The sequence below is a fragment of the Xiphophorus couchianus genome, chromosome 8, assembly GCF_001444195.1.
Source record: "Xiphophorus couchianus chromosome 8, X_couchianus-1.0, whole genome shotgun sequence".
NCBI lineage: Eukaryota > Metazoa > Chordata > Actinopteri > Cyprinodontiformes > Poeciliidae > Xiphophorus > Xiphophorus couchianus.
This window is the reverse complement of record NC_040235.1, coordinates 27,736,641-27,759,602: the sequence shown is the minus strand read 5'-3', so window position 1 is coordinate 27,759,602 and position 22,962 is coordinate 27,736,641. Positions and strand designations below refer to the sequence as shown.

Genomic DNA, 22,962 nt, shown 5'->3' with positions numbered 1-22,962 from the left:
ACCCTAACCTTTGATGGGACGTTTTCTGGCTTTGATAACATAAAGAGCACAAGGTGATCTTAGATCAGAGCCTTGGTTCTTCCTGCGGGGCACTCTTAAAGGGGCAGTGTTATGTAAAGTTGACTATTTTTAGCTTATCATGTTGTAATGTTATTTCCTCATTAAAAACCAATGTTTCTAATGAGGGAACCATGCATGTTTGATAAATTCTTTAATCTCCCATGGCAACCATTCAGCTGTGCAAAACACTTGGTGGGACCAAGTGCTGCCTCCCCACAGCTGCAGTTTCCAAGCTTCTGAACTCCCACTCTGCTCCTTTAGACTAGCCAGGAGCAATTAGCAAACACCTGCTGGAACTGCACATCTGCTGAGCTCATTGTAGGAGCTACCTCTCAGAGCAATGCTGGTTATGGAGCCATCCGGGATCATCCAGGAGTCCTCTAAAAATGGCAAGCACTATTGCCATCACTACCTATCACCTTACCAAATACCAACAGTGGTCAAGCTCCAGAGGCAGCGACACTGGATGTTGACTGATCAATGTGCAATTTAGGAGCATCTACACATGCTGCTCCATGGCAGAAACTCAGGTTGATATAATAAAAGGGAGACATTGCTTAAACAAGAATATTTACATTTAATTACACAAAAACAACAATATATTTCCAGGAACTTAAACTATATTACAAAATTTACTAAATAAAAGTACAATATAAACAGCACGCACAGCAAAACACAGCAAACAAAATCAAACTCAAAATGCAAAAAAAAAAAAAAAAAAAAAAAAAAAAAAAAAGATCTAAACTACTTCTTTGCAACCCTCCTTGCATGCAAGGGCCGTTTTTGTGGCGGGTACCTCTGCATTTTTTTTGAGCAGCATGCATTTTAACATGGGGCTGCAATTTGGAAGAATATTAAGACCCTTTTTCGATCTTCGTTTTAGCGGTGCGTCCTGGGTGGTGGGTTGTGCGTCCTCTGATTCCTGCAAGTCCTGGGTGGTGGTGGAGTCACCTTGCCCACTTGGAGGAGGGCTATGGGAGTTGTCCGTGTCCTTGAGTTCTACTGTCTGAAATATAAAAAGACAACATTAAATGATGTTCTTGCCTGCCTTTTGAGATCATCTGAATTTTTTCACTGTGGATCATCTGGAAAAAAGGTAAGTAATTGAATATATTATAGAATTTTACATACCTCCTCCAAGGACTTGATTTTGGCCTTGGCCTTCTTGATCCACCTCTGTCTGTTCCGCAGCTTCCTCCACAGCTCCTTAGTATCCGCTGCCATTTTGGTGCATTTGGAGCAGGAGGAGCTGGAGGGAGCCTCGGAATCTGACACATCCCGGAGCATCTCATTTTCATCATGGCCAATGTCCAAGCTAGAAAGCATGGGCAGGCACCATAGCCAGCCTGAGGGTCCTCAGGCTGGCTATGGTGACCTTTCTTTTCAGGTCATCAGCAATGCCCTTCACCTTTTCTTCACCTAGCTCCGGGTGGCCAATCTCCAGATGTCTGTCAATTCGAGTTTTGCTGAAGTCACATCCCTCTACTGGACAGGAGAGGTGATGAAAATTTACTCACCCTGTGGCATAGTTAATTAATATTCTTTTCTCCAACTTGTTTGAGATTGAATGTTTGCTGATCAGGTGTTTCCCCAGATAAATGAATTGATATTCACATATTGGGCAGTGTGGAGGAGACTTTGGGGGCATCATTTCTGTAGGCAAACTGATGAGGAGAAATAAGACAGTTTTACTTATTTTAATATGAAAAATTGGTGTGAAATCACAATTAATCAATCAATCAAATTTTATTTGTATAGCATATTTCAGCAGCAAGGCATTTCAAAGTGCTTTACATCATTATAAACACAGAAACACAATGCAACATAGAATCAACAATCAAAACAAAGCATTAAGTCAAGTTCCATCAATAAATTTGTAATTGATTACATTTCAAATACAAACCTAAACAGGTGGGTTTTTAGTCTAGATCTAAAGGAAGTCAGTGTTTCAGCTGTTTTACAGTTTTCTGGAAGTTTGTTCCAAATTTGTGGTGCATAGATGCTGAAAGCTGCTTCTCCTCGTTTGGTTCTGGTTCTGGGGATGCAGAGCAGAACCAGAACCAGAAGACCTGAGAGGTCTGAAAGGTTGATACAACAGCAGATCTCTAATGTATTGTGGTGCGAAGCCGTTCAGTGATTTATAAACTAACAACAGTATTTTAAAGTCTATTCTTTGAGCTACAGGGAGCCAGTGTAGGGACTTTAAAACTGGTGTTATGTGCTCCATCTTCCTGGTTTTAGTGAGAACGCGAGCAGCAGCATTCTGGATCAGCTGCAGCTGTTTGATTGATTTGTTGGACAGACCTGTGAAGACGCTGTTGCAATAATCAATACGACTGAAGATGAACGCATGTATAAGTTTCTCTAGATCTGGATGAGACATTAGTCCTTTAATCCTGGAAATGTTCTTCAGGTGATAGAAGGCCGACTTTGTAACTGTCTTTATGTGGCTCTGGAGGTTCAGGTCAGAGTCCATCACTACTCCCAGATTTCAGGCCTGATCGCTGGTTTTCAGTTGTAATAACTGAAGCTGTGCATTGACTCTAGATCGTTCCTCTTTAGGTCCAAAAATAATAACTTCAGTTTTGTTTCTGTTCAGCTGGAGAAAGTTTTGGCACATCCACACATTTATCTGTTCTAAGCATCTGTTCAGTGATTGGATGGGCTCTGAGTCACCTGGTGACATCGTAATGTAGAGCTGTGTGTCATCTGCATAGTTATGGTAGCTAATATTATTTCCTGTTATAACCTGAGCTAGTGGGAGCATATAAATATTGAATAAGAGCGGTCCTAGGATTGAACCTTGGGGTACCCCACATATGACCTTTGACCTCTTTGATGAGAAGTTTCCAATTGAAACAAAGAAATCCCTGTTCTTTATGTAGGATTCAAACCAGTTAAGCACTGGACCGGAGAGTTCGACCCAACTCTCCAGTCGATTCAGTAATATGTCATGGTCAACACTGAGGTCCAACAGAACCAGCACTGTGGTTCTCCCACAGTCAGTATTCATATGGATGTCATTGAACACTTTTACGATTAAGTGCCTGCAATGTAGGAGAAGGCAAGCATGATACTAAATGGCAGCCACTCATTGCCATTTTGAAGCAGGCAGGCACGTGTGCTCTTAGATATCTTCAGAAATAAACACATTTTAATGCTATTAAGCCATTAAAAACAACTTACCGTTGTCTCTCCCTCAAGAAAAGCACGTGCAAAATGCTCCGGTTTCTCTACTTGTTGCTCACTGCTCTGTCGTCTCCCTCACAATGAGTGCAGCAGCTAACAACTTGCACCTGCTCCATCAAACAGATGAGTCATCATGTCATGTGACCTGCAGTGGCAGAGCTCCTGCTTCTGTATGGCCGGTGCAGTTGACAAGCTGCAGCTGTGAGGACATGTGACCGCTGTGCCAAAAAAAAAATGCAGTTACTTATTTTTCTTAGAATAAACACATTTTAACAATTTTCAGTCATTAAAAACAACTTACCGTTCACTCCTACCAAAGCCCGTGTGTGCTGCCGGTCGTGTCTCTCACAATGATGAAGCAGTAAAGAAGTTTCCAGCTTTCAGGACGCCTGTCTGCTCATATACATAATAATGATGTGGCCCAAGAAGTCACGTGACCTCCGTAGCACTGGTTAAAGCACTTGCCTCCCACCCGGCAGACCCGGGTTCGATTCCCTTTCCACTAACAGTCAAAGATTTAAGCCCGTGTATATGTATGATGTAACCATACATAGAAACACATGGTTTGATTCCCATGTGGGACAGTGACCATTAAACTATTGTCACTGTCCCATAGTTTAATGGGAACTATTAAACTATGGAAGGTTGTATCAACCTTCCAGGAGTGGCCTAGGGAGCAGCCCCTGGTTCTCCAGGGGCTGCTCCCGTACTCAATGGACTGGTGATCCATTGAGTACTGGTAATGGACCACCAGTACTCAAACACTTAGGATATACCACTGAACCTTCTGGTCTGGAAATAAGAGTATAAACCTTTTTTTCACACTCACATTTTTGAAGTTCTGTGTTGAACATTTAGTTATTCTTGGGTTGATTTTTGCTGCTGAAATGATGTTCTCTCTAGATGTATTTTCAGAGCGTCTGCATTCTTTGCAAGGTCGACTGAAATTTACCAGCTGGCACTTCTAAGAACCCACAAACGTCAGTTTTTTTCCTGAGGGACATGATGTCAGCAGTAACCAAAATGAACAAGCAAACATTAATTTGGTAGTGTTCCACTGTGAGGCTGCAGATGATCAGAATTGTTGTGAGGCTGTTAGACGGAGACAAAGCTCTCTTCTGACTTCAGAGGGACAACTCTGAGATCAGAAGTTAAACGTCTGAGTTTGTTTAAACTTCAGTTTTATTAAACTATTTAAACAGTTTTTGTGGAATTTGTTTGTTGAGCCTAATTTTCAGTTTTTTGGGGGGGTTTTAATGCAACTCCAGTGGAACCCAGTCTATTAGTGTCTCAGTATTCATAAATCCACTTAACAGATTTTTTCTCCTGAACGTAACTTTGGTAGAAAAATATTTGCAAGAAAATGCTGCTTGGGAAGCAGAAACCTGGAAGCAATGCCACTTGACATGCTATTCGCTGGTGTTTGCAAACCACCCAATCCAGGAGTACCTTTCATTTTCCTTGGTGCTGATTGGCTGTATCACCACAAGTAGTCAATGACAAGACAATGAAGACTATAAATGTTAGCTTCTACCATAGAGCAAAGGGGTTTCCACCATGTACATTAATGAATATTGTAGTATATTTAGCGTTTGAACAAGCAGTTGCAATTGTTTGTAGAGATGTCGGAAGTATTTGCAGATTTCATCTATTCGTGGATGGCTGTAGTCCCTTACTAAATACTAGAGATCCACTGTATTGTTTCACATATCCAACTATGGTCATAATTGAATGGTTTCTGTAATGTGTGAGCATATCTGCATCAGCAGATTCAATCTGACCTCAGTATACCAAGACCACATCATGGAGAAGAGAAGAAATAAGACAAATAAAAATACCATTAGCATTTCTGTCAGCATTTACTTATTTTATTTTATTTCACCATCATGCTTAAAACATGGAGCAGGTTGTGGGAGCAAATGATGAGCAGTGATGCTGAAGGCAAGCCCAGTTTATTCTTCCTGAATCAGGTTTTGTGTGTTTACTGACATTAATAAAACCATGATTAAGTAATCAGAGTGTGGCTCTTTAATGCACTGTAAAACCCCAACAACCAAAAGGTCACCAAAGAAGCTGTCATGTTCTGCACTGAACATGTGATCCAGCTGCTGTAAAGTTGCAAAAAGCACAACAAATACAGTCACTTACAAAAGCATTCATATCCCTTGAACCTTTCCATATCTATTTACAACCATGTTTGGTCAAATTACAACCACAAACATAAGTATATTTCATTGGAATTGAATATGAAAGACCAAGACAAAGGTCCACAATTGTAGAAAATTATCCACCATTCAAAATATTTTTTACCAATAAAAAATTGTTTTTTTTTATTTGTAAAATAAAATTGGTGTGAGTGCAGCCAATTTCTCTCAGAAGTTGCCTGATGGCTGCTAATGACTGAATAGAGTCCACCTGTGTGAAACATGATGTCAGAACAAATCCAGCTGCTCTGTCATGCTTCAGAGGTTCAGAGAATATTGGAGAGCAAAAACATCATGAAGTCCAAGGAACACAGCAGACAGAAGATTAGAAGAGGCTTAGGCTGATTTGCCTATTCATCACCACATGGGCAAATCAGCGGACATCCCAATAGAGCCAAATACAGAGCAATGTTGGAAGAAAACCTGTAGGAGTGTAAAGACTGCAAGCTGGTGCAGAGATTCAGCTTCCAGCAGAACAACCACCTTTACCATAACATGTTCATGTTTTAGAATGGCCTAGTCAAAGTCCATAGCTAAACCCAATCCAGAATCTGTGGCAAGATCTGAAAGTTGCTGTTCACAAACGCTCTAACAATGCCTCCAGTCCGACTGAGCTTGAGCTGTTTGACAAAGAAGAATGGGCAAAAATTTCAGATCAAAGCTGGTGGAGACAAACCCTAAAGACTAGCAGCTGCAACAGCAGCAGAACCTGGTTCCACAGAGGATTGACTCAGTGGCCTGGATACTTCTACATACTGCACTTTTCATTTTCATTTGTAAAAAAAATATATAGAAATGCTTTGGGGGTGTGAATACTTTTGAACCCACTGTAAATAGTAAATTAACAGATAGAGGAAAAAACACCTGCTAGAGATTTCTTTTTTTAATTTATCTATAAATAGTTTAACAACCTGTTTGTTGCAGTTCTTTTTGAAAGTCGAACACAAAACTACCTTTACTAAATGGACTAAGTAAATTATAATGAGTGCGGTTTCAGCGTCCATGGATCAGCCTCACTAGAATCAATGAACCACAACAGCACAAAGTCTTATTTTTCACTGCTATCCTCAACAAACACTCAGATAACCACACACACATGTATAAACACACTTCCACTTGCCAAAATCCCAGTAACTGTTTCTGTGTGTGTATCCATCAGGCAGCTGAGAATGAGATGAGTAAACAGAACACTGGTGTGTCTCTGTGGAGCAATACTAATCAGCCTCCAGCTCGCTCATTAGCCCGCATGCTAAACACATCAGTCATTAGTCAGACTGCTAAATTAGCCATTTATTTGGCTGCATGCTAAATACCAACGTCAGAGTTAAATGTGGAATTTAACAGGCTGAACTCTAAATACTTTTGTGATTAGGTGCTGCACAGGGCCAGTTATTGGACAGAATACTTAAAGACCTGCACATTAGCAGGCATACCAACTGACCTGATCTATTAGCTGAAGGATTTACCAATTGAGTTGGAGCAATTACTTAAATAAAACCTGGTCACAAGGTGTTGGAACCGCATGGAGTCCTGCACCGTCGGCAGCTCTGCCTGAAGCTTTTTAAATCAACCCATTTCAGTAAAACATCCAAAGTTCACTGAACCAGCTGTCCAAATTTTACTTCTATCAGCTGGTACTTTTGAAGTAATTAGAAAAATTATTGTATATTGAAAAATGTTCTTTTTAATCTTAAGGTCGGCTGATGAAACTTCAGTCTGCACATACCATTCTGAACACAATATGTGCCTGTTTTTATAATTGGATCTATTTCTGAGAATTCCTCTTTTCATTTTTCTGCTTCCATGAAGAAAATCTTCAGGCAGATTTGGCTCAATGCCACTTTGACACTTTTAGTTTTTAGTTTCATATTAATGTAATGCTTTATTCTAATTTGTTTACATGCATCTTCAAACTTTCCACTTTTTTGGACAACTTTTATGTTGCTAAGCTGTTTTCATACTCTCAAGTGGCTGCAGATAAACTTCCCCCTCAGGCATTCATTCATCCCTTCCATCTACTGTTACCGTAAACAATCTTATGAGATATCCATGTTCTTTGTAATACATGGAGTACACCGATAATTGGTCATTTCAAAGTTCAAAACTTACATACATTTTTGTTGTATGTAGGTTTTGACCTACATGCAAAAATTCAAACTTTATTTAAAAAATTACTTTATAAAAACATTTAGTTTCAGTTTTGTTTTTTGTTTATGTTTACCAACATTTGCAATGTCAGATGCAGAAAAATACAACTAAATATTAATAATGGGCACATAATAGATGCCTATTATTCATGTTAAACCAGATCTGGCAATATAAAAACACCACCACATTCCTCATCAAAGTAAAGTTTGTAGCATAGCTAATGTACTGTAGTTGTTAAGTCAGGGCCTCCATCACCATGGTCTTCAGCCAGAAAAGTGTAAGACGTCCTGCCCCAAGTGGAGGATTTGAAGTATCTCTGAATTGAGTTCACAAATGAGGAAAAGATGGAGCAGGAGATCGGCAGGTGGATCAGTGTAGTGTCTGAAGTGATGCGGAGGCTGTGCCAGTGTGTTGTGGTAAAGAGCTGAGTCACAGGCGAAGCTCTCGATCTACATTCCTAAGTTCACCTACGGTCATGAGCTTTGGGTACTGACTGCAACAACAAGATCATGGATAAGCAAACTGAGTTTCCAATGCAGCTGGACTCTCCCTTATAAAACGGGTGAGAGGCTGTTGACCCCACAACCCAACTGCAGATAAGCATAAGGAAATAAATGGATGGATGGATGGATGGATTCAGAAAATAAATGAAGAGTTCTCTAAAGCACCATGATTGTACTACTTGCTTTCAGTTATGACAATAATGCACATTTCATGACCTTTCCTTAATAAGGTCAACTTAAACTTTGCTGACAAACCTTTTTGTAAACGCTTTTCTTTAGAGGATAATTCTTAAAAAAGGACAAAAGGGGGACCGGCTTGACTTCAGTGCTTTCCATGAACTTGTAGTACACAGAGTCTTCTGGAAGTGTGCAAATGAAACAGGAAGTGATATCAATCATTTCAAAATAAACAAGATTGCACAAGAGCAAAGTAGATTTTTTTAAAACCTGCTAATGAGTCCTAACGAGAATGCACATCTAAAAAAATCTCATTTTAATAACATAACAAAAATGTCAATCCTATTTGTTATACCTGCTTCCAAGAAAATGCTGTGATATTCCCTCAGAAAGATCACCACAGACTTTAATATCAGATACATCTGCAGTATCCAATTTTCAAGTTTCAATTTCCTTGAACACGGATCGGCATTTTAATTTAGAATCAAACTCCTTCCTGTAGGCAGATGGAAGCAAGGAGTGTAAATATAATTCAGCCTTAAGATTTTCTTGTAATGACATTTTGGAAAATCTGCCTCCTTTAATCTCACACGATGTTTTAAAGCTGGATGTTTTATTCAGCACTGTGAGCCTGTGTAATCAACTTATAACTCGCACCATGTATTAATCTGTCGGCCTTTTAATCTCCATCTTCAAACAAACACAGCTGGCTGCGATTTGAAACTGGAGCAGATTTTGGAGAAATGTGGCACCACCTGGATTGTTCTTCCTGTCATCACAGGAGCGACAAGTGGGAGTTTTAAAGTTTAAAAATGACGCATAAAGTTAGAAAAATGGCACAAAATAAAATTGTAACAACTAAAACATACTTCTGAAGTTGTGTGTTTCATAAATGTCTTTGCAAGTTCTGCATTCTAAAATGATTCACTGTATGAATGTTTCACCCAGCTGCAGTGTATCTCCCAGTTTTGTTCAATAAAAGCCCTTAGAGGCAAAACTACTTTACTAAGCTTATGAAGTCAACAGTTGCAGCTGAAAAGGCTGCAACTGTAAGGATCTATGGCTTTGTGTTTTAAGAATTCACATCAGCATTTTCACATTCACAAGTCTGTCTTTTACCCGATTATTCAAAGAAAAAGGTTAAGGCTTTTTGCAGCTGATAGAAATTTAAGAAGTAAATAACTAAATGCACAGAGGAGAATCATAAAATGAATCAAGTACAGGATCTCAACCAAACCACAACCAAAAATAAATAAAAGGCACAGACCAGTTTCTGGTTTTAAGGTTTCCGTTTCTTTAAAATGCTCTGCTTTAAAAAAAAAAAAAATAGAGCGTATTCTGTGAGTTGCTCGGACTCTGCACATCCTGTCGGTGGATGATAGAGGGTTCAGAGTTGAGTGTACCAGCTGTGTACATTTCTTAGGAAAAATTCCTTCATTCCCCAAAAGGTAGATACTAGCAAGTTTGATGAGCTGGTTGAGCATTTAACCCTGTTTTTTCTCCACCAGGCAGCCACCGCACACTGTGGCAGTCTGGCTACCTTGTGACTGACTGATTGTTGTAACTCTCAACCTACCAGCAGCTCACTAAAAATATTACAGCTGTACAGCTGGTTATTATTATTACAGTAATTTTATTATTATGCTGTAGTTGACAGCAGGCAGCGGACTTTTACTGGTACACCTGGTAGATTTATGTTCCTCTTCAGGGAGCAAGGTTGCTATGACTACTGCTGCCGCCTGCTGCTTGGCCTCACATTAATGCCCTTTAGGGTACACTTATACAATCTCTGTGCAGAACAATGCAAACTGCCCTCCATCACTGACAAACTCATAATTACACACTTTTGTGTGCATTCTGTTCTTTTTCATGCTATAATGTGTAAATTGTTGTCAATAGATAGTGTATCACAGAAGAAGGACAATGGGCAAGGCTACATCTGTAAATCATTTACATCCCAGTGAAATGTAGTGTGGCTCCAAGAGCAAGAGCAGTCAGCGAAACCCGGTGTCTTCCTCCACTGAGAACGGCTGGTCGTCTAGCCCAATGAGTATATTTTTAAATGTCGTATTCAATTTGTAGTTTGAAGGATTTTGACATGTTTCCCCTGTGAGGTGCTTTTCCATTGCATGTGTTGCAGGATGCAAACATCACATCACTGTCCCGCATGGTGTAGAAGTTCCACAAGGCTCTGGAAAGGAAACCAGGAGCTACACTGCACTGCACACAGGCCCTCTGCAGGCTGCAAAGTATGAGGCAGTTCAGGTTTTGTGACTGGCAATAAAAGACAGTGACCACAGTATGTGAACACCGATCACTTACTTTTTAAATAATTTAAAGATAATGATTGGTGGCCCATCAATCACAACACCACTAATGAATACTTTTGTAAGACACCCAGAAATATGATCAACAGAAGCACACATATGAAATTATCAAGGGTTCCATAAAAATCTGCCAAAATCTTTGGCATGTGGTTTAATCTTCCCCCAAATGTAGCACAGCTTAAGGAACACAGAGCAAGCACAGATGAAAACGGTTAGACACTTTCACATGGGTTAGAATCAGGCCTTGATACAAGATAAAACACACAGAAATGAAGCATTAGAAACAATCATCCATCATCCAGAAATCAAAAATCAAACCAAAAACAACCAGTTCTAGCAACAGTTAGTGCGGTTGTCTACTGTACATCCCCTGCTGGTACATAGACAGAAAGTCTTGGTTCAGATCCATAGCAGGGTCTTTCTACATGAAATGTTCATGTTCTTTCTCCATGCATGTGGGCTTTCTCTCTAGATACAATCTCTTCCTCCCACAGGGCAGACTCATACTCACTAGTCTCTCTAAAGTAGTCTCAGAGTGAGTGAATATGTGCATTGTTGTTCTGTGTCCCTGTGCTGCCCAGAGATGGGACTGGCAACCTGTCCAGGGTATATCCTGCCTGTTGCCCAATGGCCCCTGGAGACGGGCCCCCTCCAAGGATACGCATGTACACACCATGGATGACAATTCCAGGATTAAAGGACTAATGTCTCAACAAGATCTAGAGAAACTCATCCATGTATTTATCTTTAGTTTAGTTGATTACTGCAACAGTGTTTACATAGGTCTGCCTAAAAAAATCAATCCTCCAGCTGCAGCTGATCCAAAATGCTGCTGCTGGAGTTCTGACTAAAACCAGAAATATAGAGAACATCACCCAGTTCTACAGTCCTTCACTGAGAGAACAGACTGTAAAATACTGGTAGTTTATAAATCACTGAACGGCTTAAAAATCTGCTGTTGTTGTATCAACCTTCCAGACCTCTCATGTCTTCTGGTTCTGCACTGCATCCCCAGAACCAGAACCAAACATGGAGAAGTAGCATTCAGCTTCTATGCACCACACATCTGGAACAAACTTCCAGGAAGCTGCAAAACAGCCAAAACACTGAGTTCCTTTAACTCGAGACTAAAAACCTAGTTTAGAACCATAATAAATGAAACATTTTGATGACTTTGATGATGGCACTCGACAAAATGTAATGTTTGTTAATGATTTCTCAACTGTTTTTATGACTTTATTTTTGTGTTTTATGAAGTAAAGCAATTTGAACTGCATTGTTGCTGAAATGTGCTATACAAATAAACTTGATTTATTTGTATAAATCAAGTTTATTATTTGACTTGATTGACTGGATGGAAATTAGTAACCGTCTCTAAACCAGAACTGGATGCTGTTCAATTGAAAATGGCCCCATTCACACTCCAGAGCTCGTCTAACAGGATAATGACAGAAACTCAACAAGCACCAAGAATAGAGGAGGACTCTGCAGCAGAAATGACTTTCACCTGAGCCTTTCCTGCTGGGATAATGACCTGCTAAGAGCTACAGAAAGGGTATGTGACTGCTGCACAAGAACTCCTGTTAACTCAAGCTCTCAGTATTTCTGGTGATGCCGGATTTATTTGTCTCTTCAAATCATAAAGATCTGGATTACCATCTTCTTTGTTGACTTATTTTTCTTGTGACCAGTACTTGTGTCCAGAAACACCATTCATCAAGGTCAGATTCTGTAGCCACGGCTGACGGCTTAACATGAATTCAGATTTTCTTTCCATTAACTTGTTTAATTACACAAGCAACAATTGTTGCCAGACATTTCCTTTAATTTCTGAAAGCTCTAAAAGTATTGTTCTGGCTTTTGACACCTGACTGAAGAAGAAGGGTCACCCACATGGTGACCCTTCTTCTTCACAAAGTGGACTGTCTATTACAAGATGATGCCTGGTTTAGATCAGGGCCCAAGTCTTGAAGTAATGATTCCATTAATCTTGAATTATGAGTTTTAACTTAATGATGAAATTCAAACCAAATAATTACTTCACAATATGCAAGAAAAAACTCACTTAGTTAAGTCTGTCTTTCACAAACTCATACTTTTATGTTCAAAATCTAAAACTTGCTAAATTTATTTGACTTAAAGAGCAGAAAATAGTAGACACAACTAAATGTGTCTGCAAAAGTTTTGCAGTGTTGTAACAGTTTAACCTGACTTTGCCTCATTGATGAAATTACCAGATAAAGTTAAAGGTAATTTGGCACATTGAGACAAACATCTGCGTGATGTGGCACTCAATCTTTATGTACAAAGACATCTCTGAACACTCTTGTAACCATGCTTTGTTATAATAGGTTATGCATACTATTATTTTTCTTATTTTTTACATGTATAAATACTATCTGTAAGAACTATTTTATTTTAAGAGAATTCATACTACATTTTATTTATGGTTTTCAAAAATAACATTTATTAATCTTTGAGAGGCCAAACTTCCATTATTATGCCATTATCTGTATCTTATTTAAAATGGTCTGAAAACAATATTGTTTATTGCAATATTTTGTGGGATGATTTATTGACCAGTAAATCTAACATTGGGTTTAACTGACCAATGAACAAACATCACACACAACATATTTAATGCCAAAGAGATGAACCAGTCCAACACCAGCTCTCCAAACATCACCTTCATTTTTTAACAGCACAATGAAGTGAGAAAGATTTATTGCAAGTTGTAGTTTTTACAACCAAATGGATGAAAAACTAATAAAAAGTCTGGTTTTCTGGATGGAGTTCAAACCTCCAGCAGAGGGACAAGCAGTCTACACAGAAGGCAGTTTATAGACCAATCCTGGGTGAGCCTCCCTCTGAGACACTATTCTGTCAGTTAATGAACAGGAACCAGGAAAAGGATAAAATGGGGTTCGATCTCAGCTCCCAACGCTCCCCACCCTCCATCTGATCTGATCCTTCTGATCTCTCCTGCTCTATTTTCATTTCCTCCTGTCCACATTCTAAAATTACTCATTCTGTCATCAGCAATGTTCACATTTTCCTCAAACTCCCTGGATTTCAGGCTTTGATGTGACCGGTCATGTGAGTTCTTGTTTCCTCCTGGCATGTTGCTCTTTCTGGAAAGTTTTACATTTTCTGTGCAAACACACCTCAATAGATTAGGGTTTTTTTTTTCAGAAACAAATTATTTTACAATAAAAATGCATTTTTATTGTGATGGGTTTTTTAAGAAAGTTGTGCCTTTTTTATTATTGCGCCTTTTGTTATTTATATCTACACAGCCCTGACTTAGAATATAAAAAATTAGGTAGAAGCTAAACATACAAATCCCTTCATTCATATTGTTAGGTTAATCGGCTGCATTAAATTGTGTGAGTTCATGGTTGTTTGTCATTAATGTGACTGCTGCATTAATGTGATTTCCTTCTTTGTGATCAACTTGCCTTTTGACTGCTCTAAATTAGGGACTAGCTCCCCTAGCTATCCTGCACCAATAGGAAATGGATGGTAGTAGACCTTTAGTAAACAATTATTTTAGTATTCAATTAATCTATCAATTATTCTGACAATTAATTGAATAATCATCAAATAAAGAATTTGATTAAAAAAATATTAGTAAATTTTGCCATAGCAGCAGTATTAACAGCAGATATCAACAATGGCCCAAATGTTCGTATTTGTGCATCCCTAACAATTATTGTTCTGTAGTTTACAAAATTTAATTAACTTTTTTAGTTAACCAGGACAAAAACTATACAAAAGTCTTAAATAATATTTGAGTTTATAATGAAGCAGCATGTTTACAAAGACGCTTCTAAAAAATTGCCTATACTCCAGTTTTCAGCCAATTTTATAAATGAACTTTCACTTTGCCCTGTTATGTTCCGGGGTTCTCTGGTTCTCTTGGTGGGGTTTTTCCTGTGCGCCTTTTCCACCTCTTACCACCAGATGGCGACAGGTTCCGGTTGGAGTGCGGTGGTATCATCATCATCCACAGCTGTCATCAATTACCCTCATCAGCGGAGCATACTTAAGGAGTTGACCGCCAGTCCAGCGTCGCCTGAGTGTTTGCCAGTCACGGTACCTCTGAGCCCCCTTGAGCCCTGTCTCTGTGTTCCTCGTTGCCTTGAGCCTTCCTTTGATTCTCTTTGTGTTTCTCTGTTGCCTTCAGGAGATCCCTTTGACACTCTGGACCCGCTGACCAGATCCTGGCAGTTTCCTTGGTTTCAGAACCTCCCTCGTGACGCCGTGGAAAGTATCCACTGGTTGCCCGAGTTCCCAGACTCACCTCTCCGTTGTTTGCAAGTATCTCCTGGACCCCACGGCTGGCGGCCGAATCACTCCTCTGTGTCTCTGTTGCACCCGAGCCTACCTGTCCGTTCTCCGCCGCACTCCTCCGTTGTTCCTGGACCCACTAGAGACCGAGACCCTGGACATACTCAGTAACCCTCCAAGATTCAGATCCAGCCACCACCAAGTAAGAACAACCTGTGTTTCATCTGAGTTTTCCATATTCCCACGACCCCTGAACTCACCAGTCTGCTTTTTCCCCTCGCAGTGAACCACTGCTGCCCGTTACAGTTGATTCCCTGGACCAGACCACCTTCCCACACTCTGATAATTGTGTACCTTAATAAATCACTTAAACTGATTCTTACTCTCCTGTCTTGTGTTCTGCATGTGGGCTAGAAACCTTAACCCATCATGACAGAACACTCAGGCCAACAAATCAGCCCAGCAGACACAATCCGGAGAGCATTATCAGAACAACAATCGTTATTACAGACCCATGAACATGCCTTAAGAGAGCTAAGCAGAATCCAAACAGAAACAAACCAACAGTTGTCTGAATTAACCCGCTGTCTTCGAGGTTCTACCCCTCAGACATCTCCTCCAGATCCTGATCCAGTTCCAGTGATCCAACCCACGTTTTCTGAAGTCCGTCCACCCATGCCCGAACGATTCACAGGTGAGCTGAGTAAATGCAGTGGTTTTCTTCTGCAATGCTCAATCACTTTCAATCACTCCCCAAGAAGTTTTTCTCAAGACAGTTCCAAGATCGCATACGTCCTGTCCTTGCTGTCGGGCCGAGCTTTATTATGGGCCGAGGCTCGTTTCCCGCATCCGGCACATTATAGTTGTTCATTCAATGAGTTCGTAGAGGAGTTCAGACAAGTGTTTTGTCAAGACGCAGACAAGTCATTTAATTCCCGAGAGCTATGGAATATTAAACAGGGACGTAGAACTGTGGCGGATTTCTCCGTCGATTTCCGCATTAAGGCTGCGGCTACGGGCTGGAACCCAGCCGCACTTAAGAGCGCATTTTATAACGCGCTAAATGATAATATTAAGGATGAGTTGGCTACTTGTGAAGAACCAAAGACACTAGAAGAACTAATTAGCCAGACCATCCGACTTGATCACAGGATCCGGTCCCGTACTAGAGATCGGGGTTATTGGAGCCAACCATTTAAACACCTCGGTGGCTCCGCTCCCGCTTCGGCGTTTTCTCCGCCCCGAGATTCGCAGGAGTCAGAACCCATGCAAGTGGGACAAACTCGCCTGACTCCAGAGGAACGCCAGCGGCGCATTGCTGCCCGCCTGTGCATTTATTGTGGTTCTCCAGGTCATTTCCTCGCCAAATGCCCGGTCCGTCTTAAACCTCCCGGTCCGCCAGTAGAGGCGAGGGGGTTGGCGGACCTTCCCAGTAAATTAGACTCTCCTCGCTTACTGTTGCCCGCTACTATCATGGTTCGAACTCAGTCTTATCCTTTTTCCGCCCTTGTCGACTCCGGTTGCGAGCAAAACCTGATCGATGAATCCTTGGTTAAACAAATGGAAATAGAGACTGAACGACTACCCATTCCGCTGCGAGTCACCGCCCTTGATGGGAAGACGCTGCCGCAAATCACACACAAAACCAAGCCTATCCACCTCATCATTTCCGGTAACCACAGTGAGTTTATTTCATTTTTTGTTTTTCCGTCAGCTAGCTCCCCCATAATTTTAGGTTTCCATTGGCTACAACTCCACAACCCACAAATAAACTGGTCCGAAAGGAATATTGAATCCTGGTCCATCTCGTGCCATTCATCTTGTCTCCGCTCAGCCGTTCCCCCAGGTCCGTCACCGGCGGAACCACAGGAGGCGGATCCAGCTGATCTCTCCGCTATCCCCGCCGAATACCACGATCTCGCCCCAGTGTTTAGTAAGTCCAAGGCTCTTTCTCTCCCTCCTCACCGTCCTTATGATTGTTCCATAGACCTCCTGCCTGGTGCTCCATTGCCCACCAGCCGCCTATATAATATATCTCGTCCCGAAAGAGAAACTATGGAGAGATATATTAAAGAATCCGTGGCAGCCGGTATAATCCGCCCATCATCATCTCCCCTGGGAGCTGGATTTTTCTTTGTGGGAAAGAAAGATGGTTCCCTGAGACCCTGCATAGACTATAGAGGGTTAAACAATATCACAATTAAAAATAAATACCCCCTGCCATTATTATCATCGGCCTTCGAACCTGTGCAGGGCGCTACAGTGTTTTCCAAGCTCGACTTAAGAAACGCCTATCATCTTCTGCGTATACGGCAAGGTGATGAGTGGAAGACTGCGTTTAAGACCCCTATTGGCCATTTCGAATACTGCGTTATGCCCTTTGGTTTATCTAATGCACCCGCTTTCTTCCAAGCCCTGGTTAATGACGTCTTGAGAGATTTTTTGAACATCTTTGTGTTTGTATACCTGGATGACATTCTCATTTATTCTCAGACACTAGAGGAACACAAACGCCACGTCCGCATGGTCCTGCAAAGGCTACTTGAAAACAAACTGTTCGTCAAGGCTGAAAAATGTGAGTTCCACAAGTCGTCAGTTTCTTTCCTGGGGTTCATATTAGGGGACGGGCAGGTGCGGCCAACCGAGGAAAAGATCCGAGCAGTCCTGGAATGGCCTACACCTGAAACCCGCAAACAGCTCCAGCGTTTCCTTGGTTTTGCTAATTTTTACCGCCGCTTTATCAGGAACTATAGTCAGACAGCTTTACCGCTAACTGCTCTAACCTCATCTAAGATCCCTTTTAGTTGGACTCCGGAGGCAGAAGTGGCGTTCTCACGCCTCAAGGCCCTCTTCGCCAACGCACCCATCCTTGTTCAGCCAGATCCATCGAAACAGTTCATCGTTGAAGTTGACGCCTCAGACACCGGAGTCGGTGCAGTTTTATCCCAGATCTCCTCTCGTGACAATAAGACTCACCCTTGTGCCTTCTATTCACGCAGATTATCCCCTCCAGAGAGGAACTATGATGTGGGAGACCGGGAGCTGTTGGCCATTAAGTTGGCCCTGGAGGAATGGAGACATTGGCTGGAGGGAGCAGAGCACCCAGTTCTGGTCTGGTCCGATCATAAGAACTTGTCCTACATTCAGTCTGCCCGGAGGCTCAACCCACGTCAATCACGCTGGTCACTGTTCTTCTCCCGGTTCAACCTCTCCGTCTCATATCGTCCAGGGTCTCGCAACGTCAAGCCTGACGCACTTTCCCGCCTTTACTCACCCGATGATTCCGAGAAGATTCCTGCCACCATTCTTCCCCCCAGCTGTACAGTCGCCACCGTTACCTGGGAGATCGAAGACATCATTAAACAAGCTCAGTTAGCTGAACCAACACCCGCCTCCTGTCCACCCAAGAAGCTCTTCGTCCCCGCCTCAGTCCGAGCCCGTTTTCTTCGCTGGATCCATGCCTCCAAGTTCTCTGCACATCCCGGAATCAGCTGCACCATCGCACTAGTCAACCGCACGTTTTGGTGGCCATCTGTTCATAAAGATGTCAGTGAATACGTCCAAGCCTGCACCACCTGCTCCAGAAACAAAACATCTCATCAACCTCCGTCTGGTCTCCTGCAACCTCTCCCCGTTCCCAAACGACCATGGTCCCACATAGCCTTAGATTTTGTTACCGGCTTACCCCCTTCCAAGGGCATGACCACCATCCTCTCCATCGTCGACGGTTTCTCCAAGGCCTGCCACTTCGTTCCCCTCCGTAAATTACCCACAGCGTTCCAAACCGCACAACTCCTGGTCAAGCATGTTTTCCGGCTCCATGGCATCCCACGAGAGATCCTTTCAGACCGAGGTCCCCAGTTCATTTCCCAGGTTTGGAAAAGTTTCTGTTCTACTCTTAATGCATCTGTTTCTCTCACGTCCGGTTTTCATCCCCAGACCAACGGTCAAACTGAGCGGCTCAATCAGGACCTTGAAACCACCCTCCGCTGCTTCACCTCCACCAACCCCTCCGACTGGTCCCGATTCCTTCCTTGGGTGGAGTACGCTCACAACAGCCACGTTTCAGCAGCTACCGGTATGTCCCCGTTTGAAGCATCCATTGGTTATCAACCCCCTCTGCTACCCTCAGAAGAAGAGGGTATTTCCGTCACTTCCGTCCGTCACCACATTCGCCGTTGCCATAAGGTTTGGAACACCATCATCCATAACCTCAACCGAACAGCAGCACGTAATAAGCGCCAGGCTGACCGTAAGCGGAGACCCGCACCCGTCTACACCCCTGGTCAACAGGTCTGGCTCTCTTCACGCGACATTCCCCTCAAATCCATTTCCAAAAAACTCTCTCCCCGCTATATTGGTCCGTTCCCCATCGCAGCCATAATCAGTCCATCTGCTGTTCGTCTCCGTCTGCCCGCCTCCCTCCGCGTCCATCCCACCTTCCATGTGTCTCAGATTAAGCCTGTCCAGACCAGTACGCTCTGCCCTCCGGCCGAACCCCCTCCGCCCCCCCGTGACATTGATGGTCGTCCTGCCTACGATGTCCGCCGGATCGTGGACTCCCGTCGGCGAGGTCGCGGCTGGCAGTACCTCGTCGATTGGGAGGGCTACGGTCCGGAGGAGCGTTCCTGGATCCCTGGTTCGTTCATCTTAGATCGTTCCCTCATCTCCGACTATCGCTCCTCGTTGCCGTCCAGCTCTTCTAGGCCGCCAGGTGGCGACCGTTGAGGGGGGGGTACTGTTATGTTCCGGGGTTCTCTGGTTCTCTTGGTGGGGTTTTTCCTGTGCGCCTTTTCCACCTCTTACCACCAGATGGCGACAGGTTCCGGTTGGAGTGCGGTGGTATCATCATCATCCACAGCTGTCATCAATTACTCTCATCAGCGGAGCATACTTAAGGAGTTGACCGCCAGTCCAGCGTCGCCTGAGTGTTTGCCAGTCACGGTACCTCTGAGCCCCCTTGAGCCCTGTCTCTGTGTTCCTCGTTGCCTTGAGCCTTCCTTTGATTCTCTTTGTGTTTCTCTGTTGCCTTCAGGAGATCCCTTTGACACTCTGGACCCGCTGACCAGATCCTGGCAGTTTCCTTGGTTTCAGAACCTCCCTCGTGACGCCGTGGAAAGTATCCACTGGTTGCCCGAGTTCCCAGACTCACCTCTCCGTTGTTTGCAAGTATCTCCTGGACCCCACGGCTGGCGGCCGAATCACTCCTCTGTGTCTCTGTTGCACCCGAGCCTACCTGTCCGTTCTCCGCCGCACTCCTCCGTTGTTCCTGGACCCACTAGAGACCGAGACCCTGGACATACTCAGTAACCCTCCAAGATTCAGATCCAGCCACCACCAAGTAAGAACAACCTGTGTTTCATCTGAGTTTTCCATATTCCCACGACCCCTGAACTCACCAGTCTGCTTTTTCCCCTCGCAGTGAACCACTGCTGCCCGTTACAGTTGATTCCCTGGACCAGACCACCTTCCCACACTCTGATAATTGTGTACCTTAATAAATCACTTAAACTGATTCTTACTCTCCTGTCTTGTGTTCTGCATGTGGGCTAGAAACCTTAACCCATCATGACATGCCCAGCCATTTATAGGTTTTGTGTTCATGTTAGAGAGAGGATCTTTGGCACATTCATCACACAGAAATGCACCTCCCAGCTATGTACCACCATGATGCGTTAACAGCACCATTCATTTTCCTTAGCACTGATTGGTTAAATCTCTAAGAGTGGAATTGAGAAAGGCTGTAGATCACAGGTCTCAAACTCCAGTCCTCAAGGGCCGCTGTCCTGCAGTTTTTAGATGTTCCACAGGTACAAAACGCTGGAATGAAATGGCTTAATGACCTCCTCCTTGTGCAAATCTGTTTTCCAGAGCCTTGCTAATGACCTAATTATTCTATTCAGGTGTGGTGCAGCAGAGGTACATCTAACAGTTGCAGGACAGCGGCCCTTGAGGACTGGAGTTTGAGAGCCCTGCTTATCTTCCACACAAGCGCCAAGATGGTTTCCACTGAGACTATTACAGTGGCAGGCATTTGGTACCTGGGCCTTCAGTGGGGGTTAGTCTTAATTCACCACTATGACATTACAATTAAGACACCAATACCAGTGAACAAAAAAAATCACTATGACGATGTCTGATGCTACACAGGTTGTTCAGCCCATCAGATTTCAAGAGTCCTGCTCTAAATGCGCCATTCAGACAGGATATTTAAATGCGTTCTAACTAACTGTGCTGTATGCAAATAAACACAGAGAGAAGACAGCTAAGAATTTATTATGGAGATTTCCTTCTTATGTATTTTTTTTATATGATTGCCATTATACTAGAGAAGGATGTTTATGGGGAGCGCAGAGAGATGGAGGGAGGTGAGAGAGGAGAGAGAGCGCTACGTACTTTATGCAGCACTTTTTATTCATCAGTTAGCCTACTAATAATTATGAGTGGTTTTTCACGTATTGAGAGTCAATATTATTGTCATTAAACAAAGAAATCCAGTTATGACAACTCCAAACCTCTACACTATAAACACAACTGTGAGCAGGACAGGTTGCTGATGAGCATAGCTGTCAAGTCTCCTGGTTTGGCTGGAAAACTCCATATTTCACCCCTCTTTCCATCTGTGCTCCCATATAACATAATTACAGCCTCCTCCCCCTCCCCCCATGTGAAAAGTGCACTGCTTTAACACTTTTCAGATGAGTATGTATGAAAAGCTCTTATACTATAGTCCCATTATTTTTATTGGATAAATACATTTCTCCAATTGTGCACAACAGACTTCCAGTGAGTGAAACAGAGAAGCTGTGCACCCTGCTGCAATTAATGTGAAATGTAGTTTAGACCTTTTCATGCTAAACTCACAGTTGGCCTTTAGATTCAAATAACACAAAAATGACAAGTGAGAATGTTCCTGAATCAGAAGTGACCTAGAAAAGCAGTTCACTTCTATTTGCATGTTTCAGACAGCTGTCAGCACTTTGAATCCCACACAGCAGAATGAAAAGTGCTCCACATAAAGTTTCATTCTTTATAAGGTTTTGTATAATGCATTCTGATATACTTTTGGTTATTTGTGTAAAATAAGTGTTACTGTAAAGGCGTTTCATGACTTCTGCCTCCTGCATCTCTTTTGTGTTTGCTGTCACCCTGGACGTTTCTTCCTCTGCTGTGCCTTGTTAAATGTGTGAATACATTCATGCAGCTGCTTTGCACTGTTCGCTCTCCTGGGAGCAGGTTGACAATTCTGATCCATCTATTTGTGCCAGTGGTCCTCTGAAATGCTGAATAACCTGTCATCAATAAGTTGGGTAGAATATTGCTTTTCTTACTAGGTGGTCTCCAGACAATGCATTTTTTGGTTTGCTTGACTTTCAAGCTTCTTTAATATAGTTGCAGGAATGACTTCAGATGGAAAGCACACAACAAAGCATAAAGGCATAGTCTGTGGAATAAAGCGCCAAGAAACGACTGAGCAACTCACAGCATCTAATTCCAAATATCAACCTAACTTAGAGAAAGACAGCTGCTCTGTAGCAAGTGAAAAAAACCAGCTTCCATGTAAAAACCATCCATAATACTGAAAATAATGAGGTGAAAGTTGCTAGTGTTACCTATTTGTCAACACTTCTGACATTGTGTACCTCATTAAAACAGTGGCACACAATGCATAAAATATCTGTTTCTAAACATGTCTGAATGCATTAAATAGGAAAGCTTTATCAGCGTGTAATGCTAATAGTACCTATCATCAAAACAATAGAAAATGTTTTCCGAAGGACAAGAAATACATTAGAAAGCATGATCCACAAAAACAGCGGACACACTCAAACACACACACTTATATACCTGCATAACCTGCTTTTTTCTGTTACAAATTATACTCAATAATAAAGACAGGAAAGTAAAGTCAATCTGTGTGATCCACAGGAGGAGGAAGACAGAGATTCCCAGGATCAGGTTGTGTGTCTGAGACTTCCAGAGGAGGAGGAGGTGGAGTGACAATGTTCGCTTCGTTTCTTCTCTTTTTGGCAAACATTTTCACTAGATTTAACTGTTTTACCC

The 22,962-nt window shown here is 42.4% G+C and overlaps 1 protein-coding gene and 2 long non-coding RNA genes across 4 annotated transcripts in view; 1 reads left to right on the top strand and 2 right to left on the bottom strand.

The window, feature by feature from the left end:
* Positions 1-22,962, bottom strand: part of gfra2b (GDNF family receptor alpha 2b) — a 116,294-nt gene that overhangs the window by 81,588 nt on the left and 11,744 nt on the right. The window lies entirely within an intron of this gene.
* On the bottom strand, positions 618-8,506 carry LOC114149542 (uncharacterized). Its single transcript, XR_003596530.1, has 3 exons — positions 3,247-8,506; positions 1,192-1,724; positions 618-1,066 (listed from the first exon to the last, which is right to left on the bottom strand). It is a non-coding gene; the product is annotated as an uncharacterized LOC114149542 (long non-coding RNA).
* LOC114149543 (uncharacterized) lies at positions 14,227-15,275 on the top strand. Its single transcript, XR_003596531.1, has 2 exons — positions 14,227-15,100; positions 15,182-15,275. It is a non-coding gene; the product is annotated as an uncharacterized LOC114149543 (long non-coding RNA).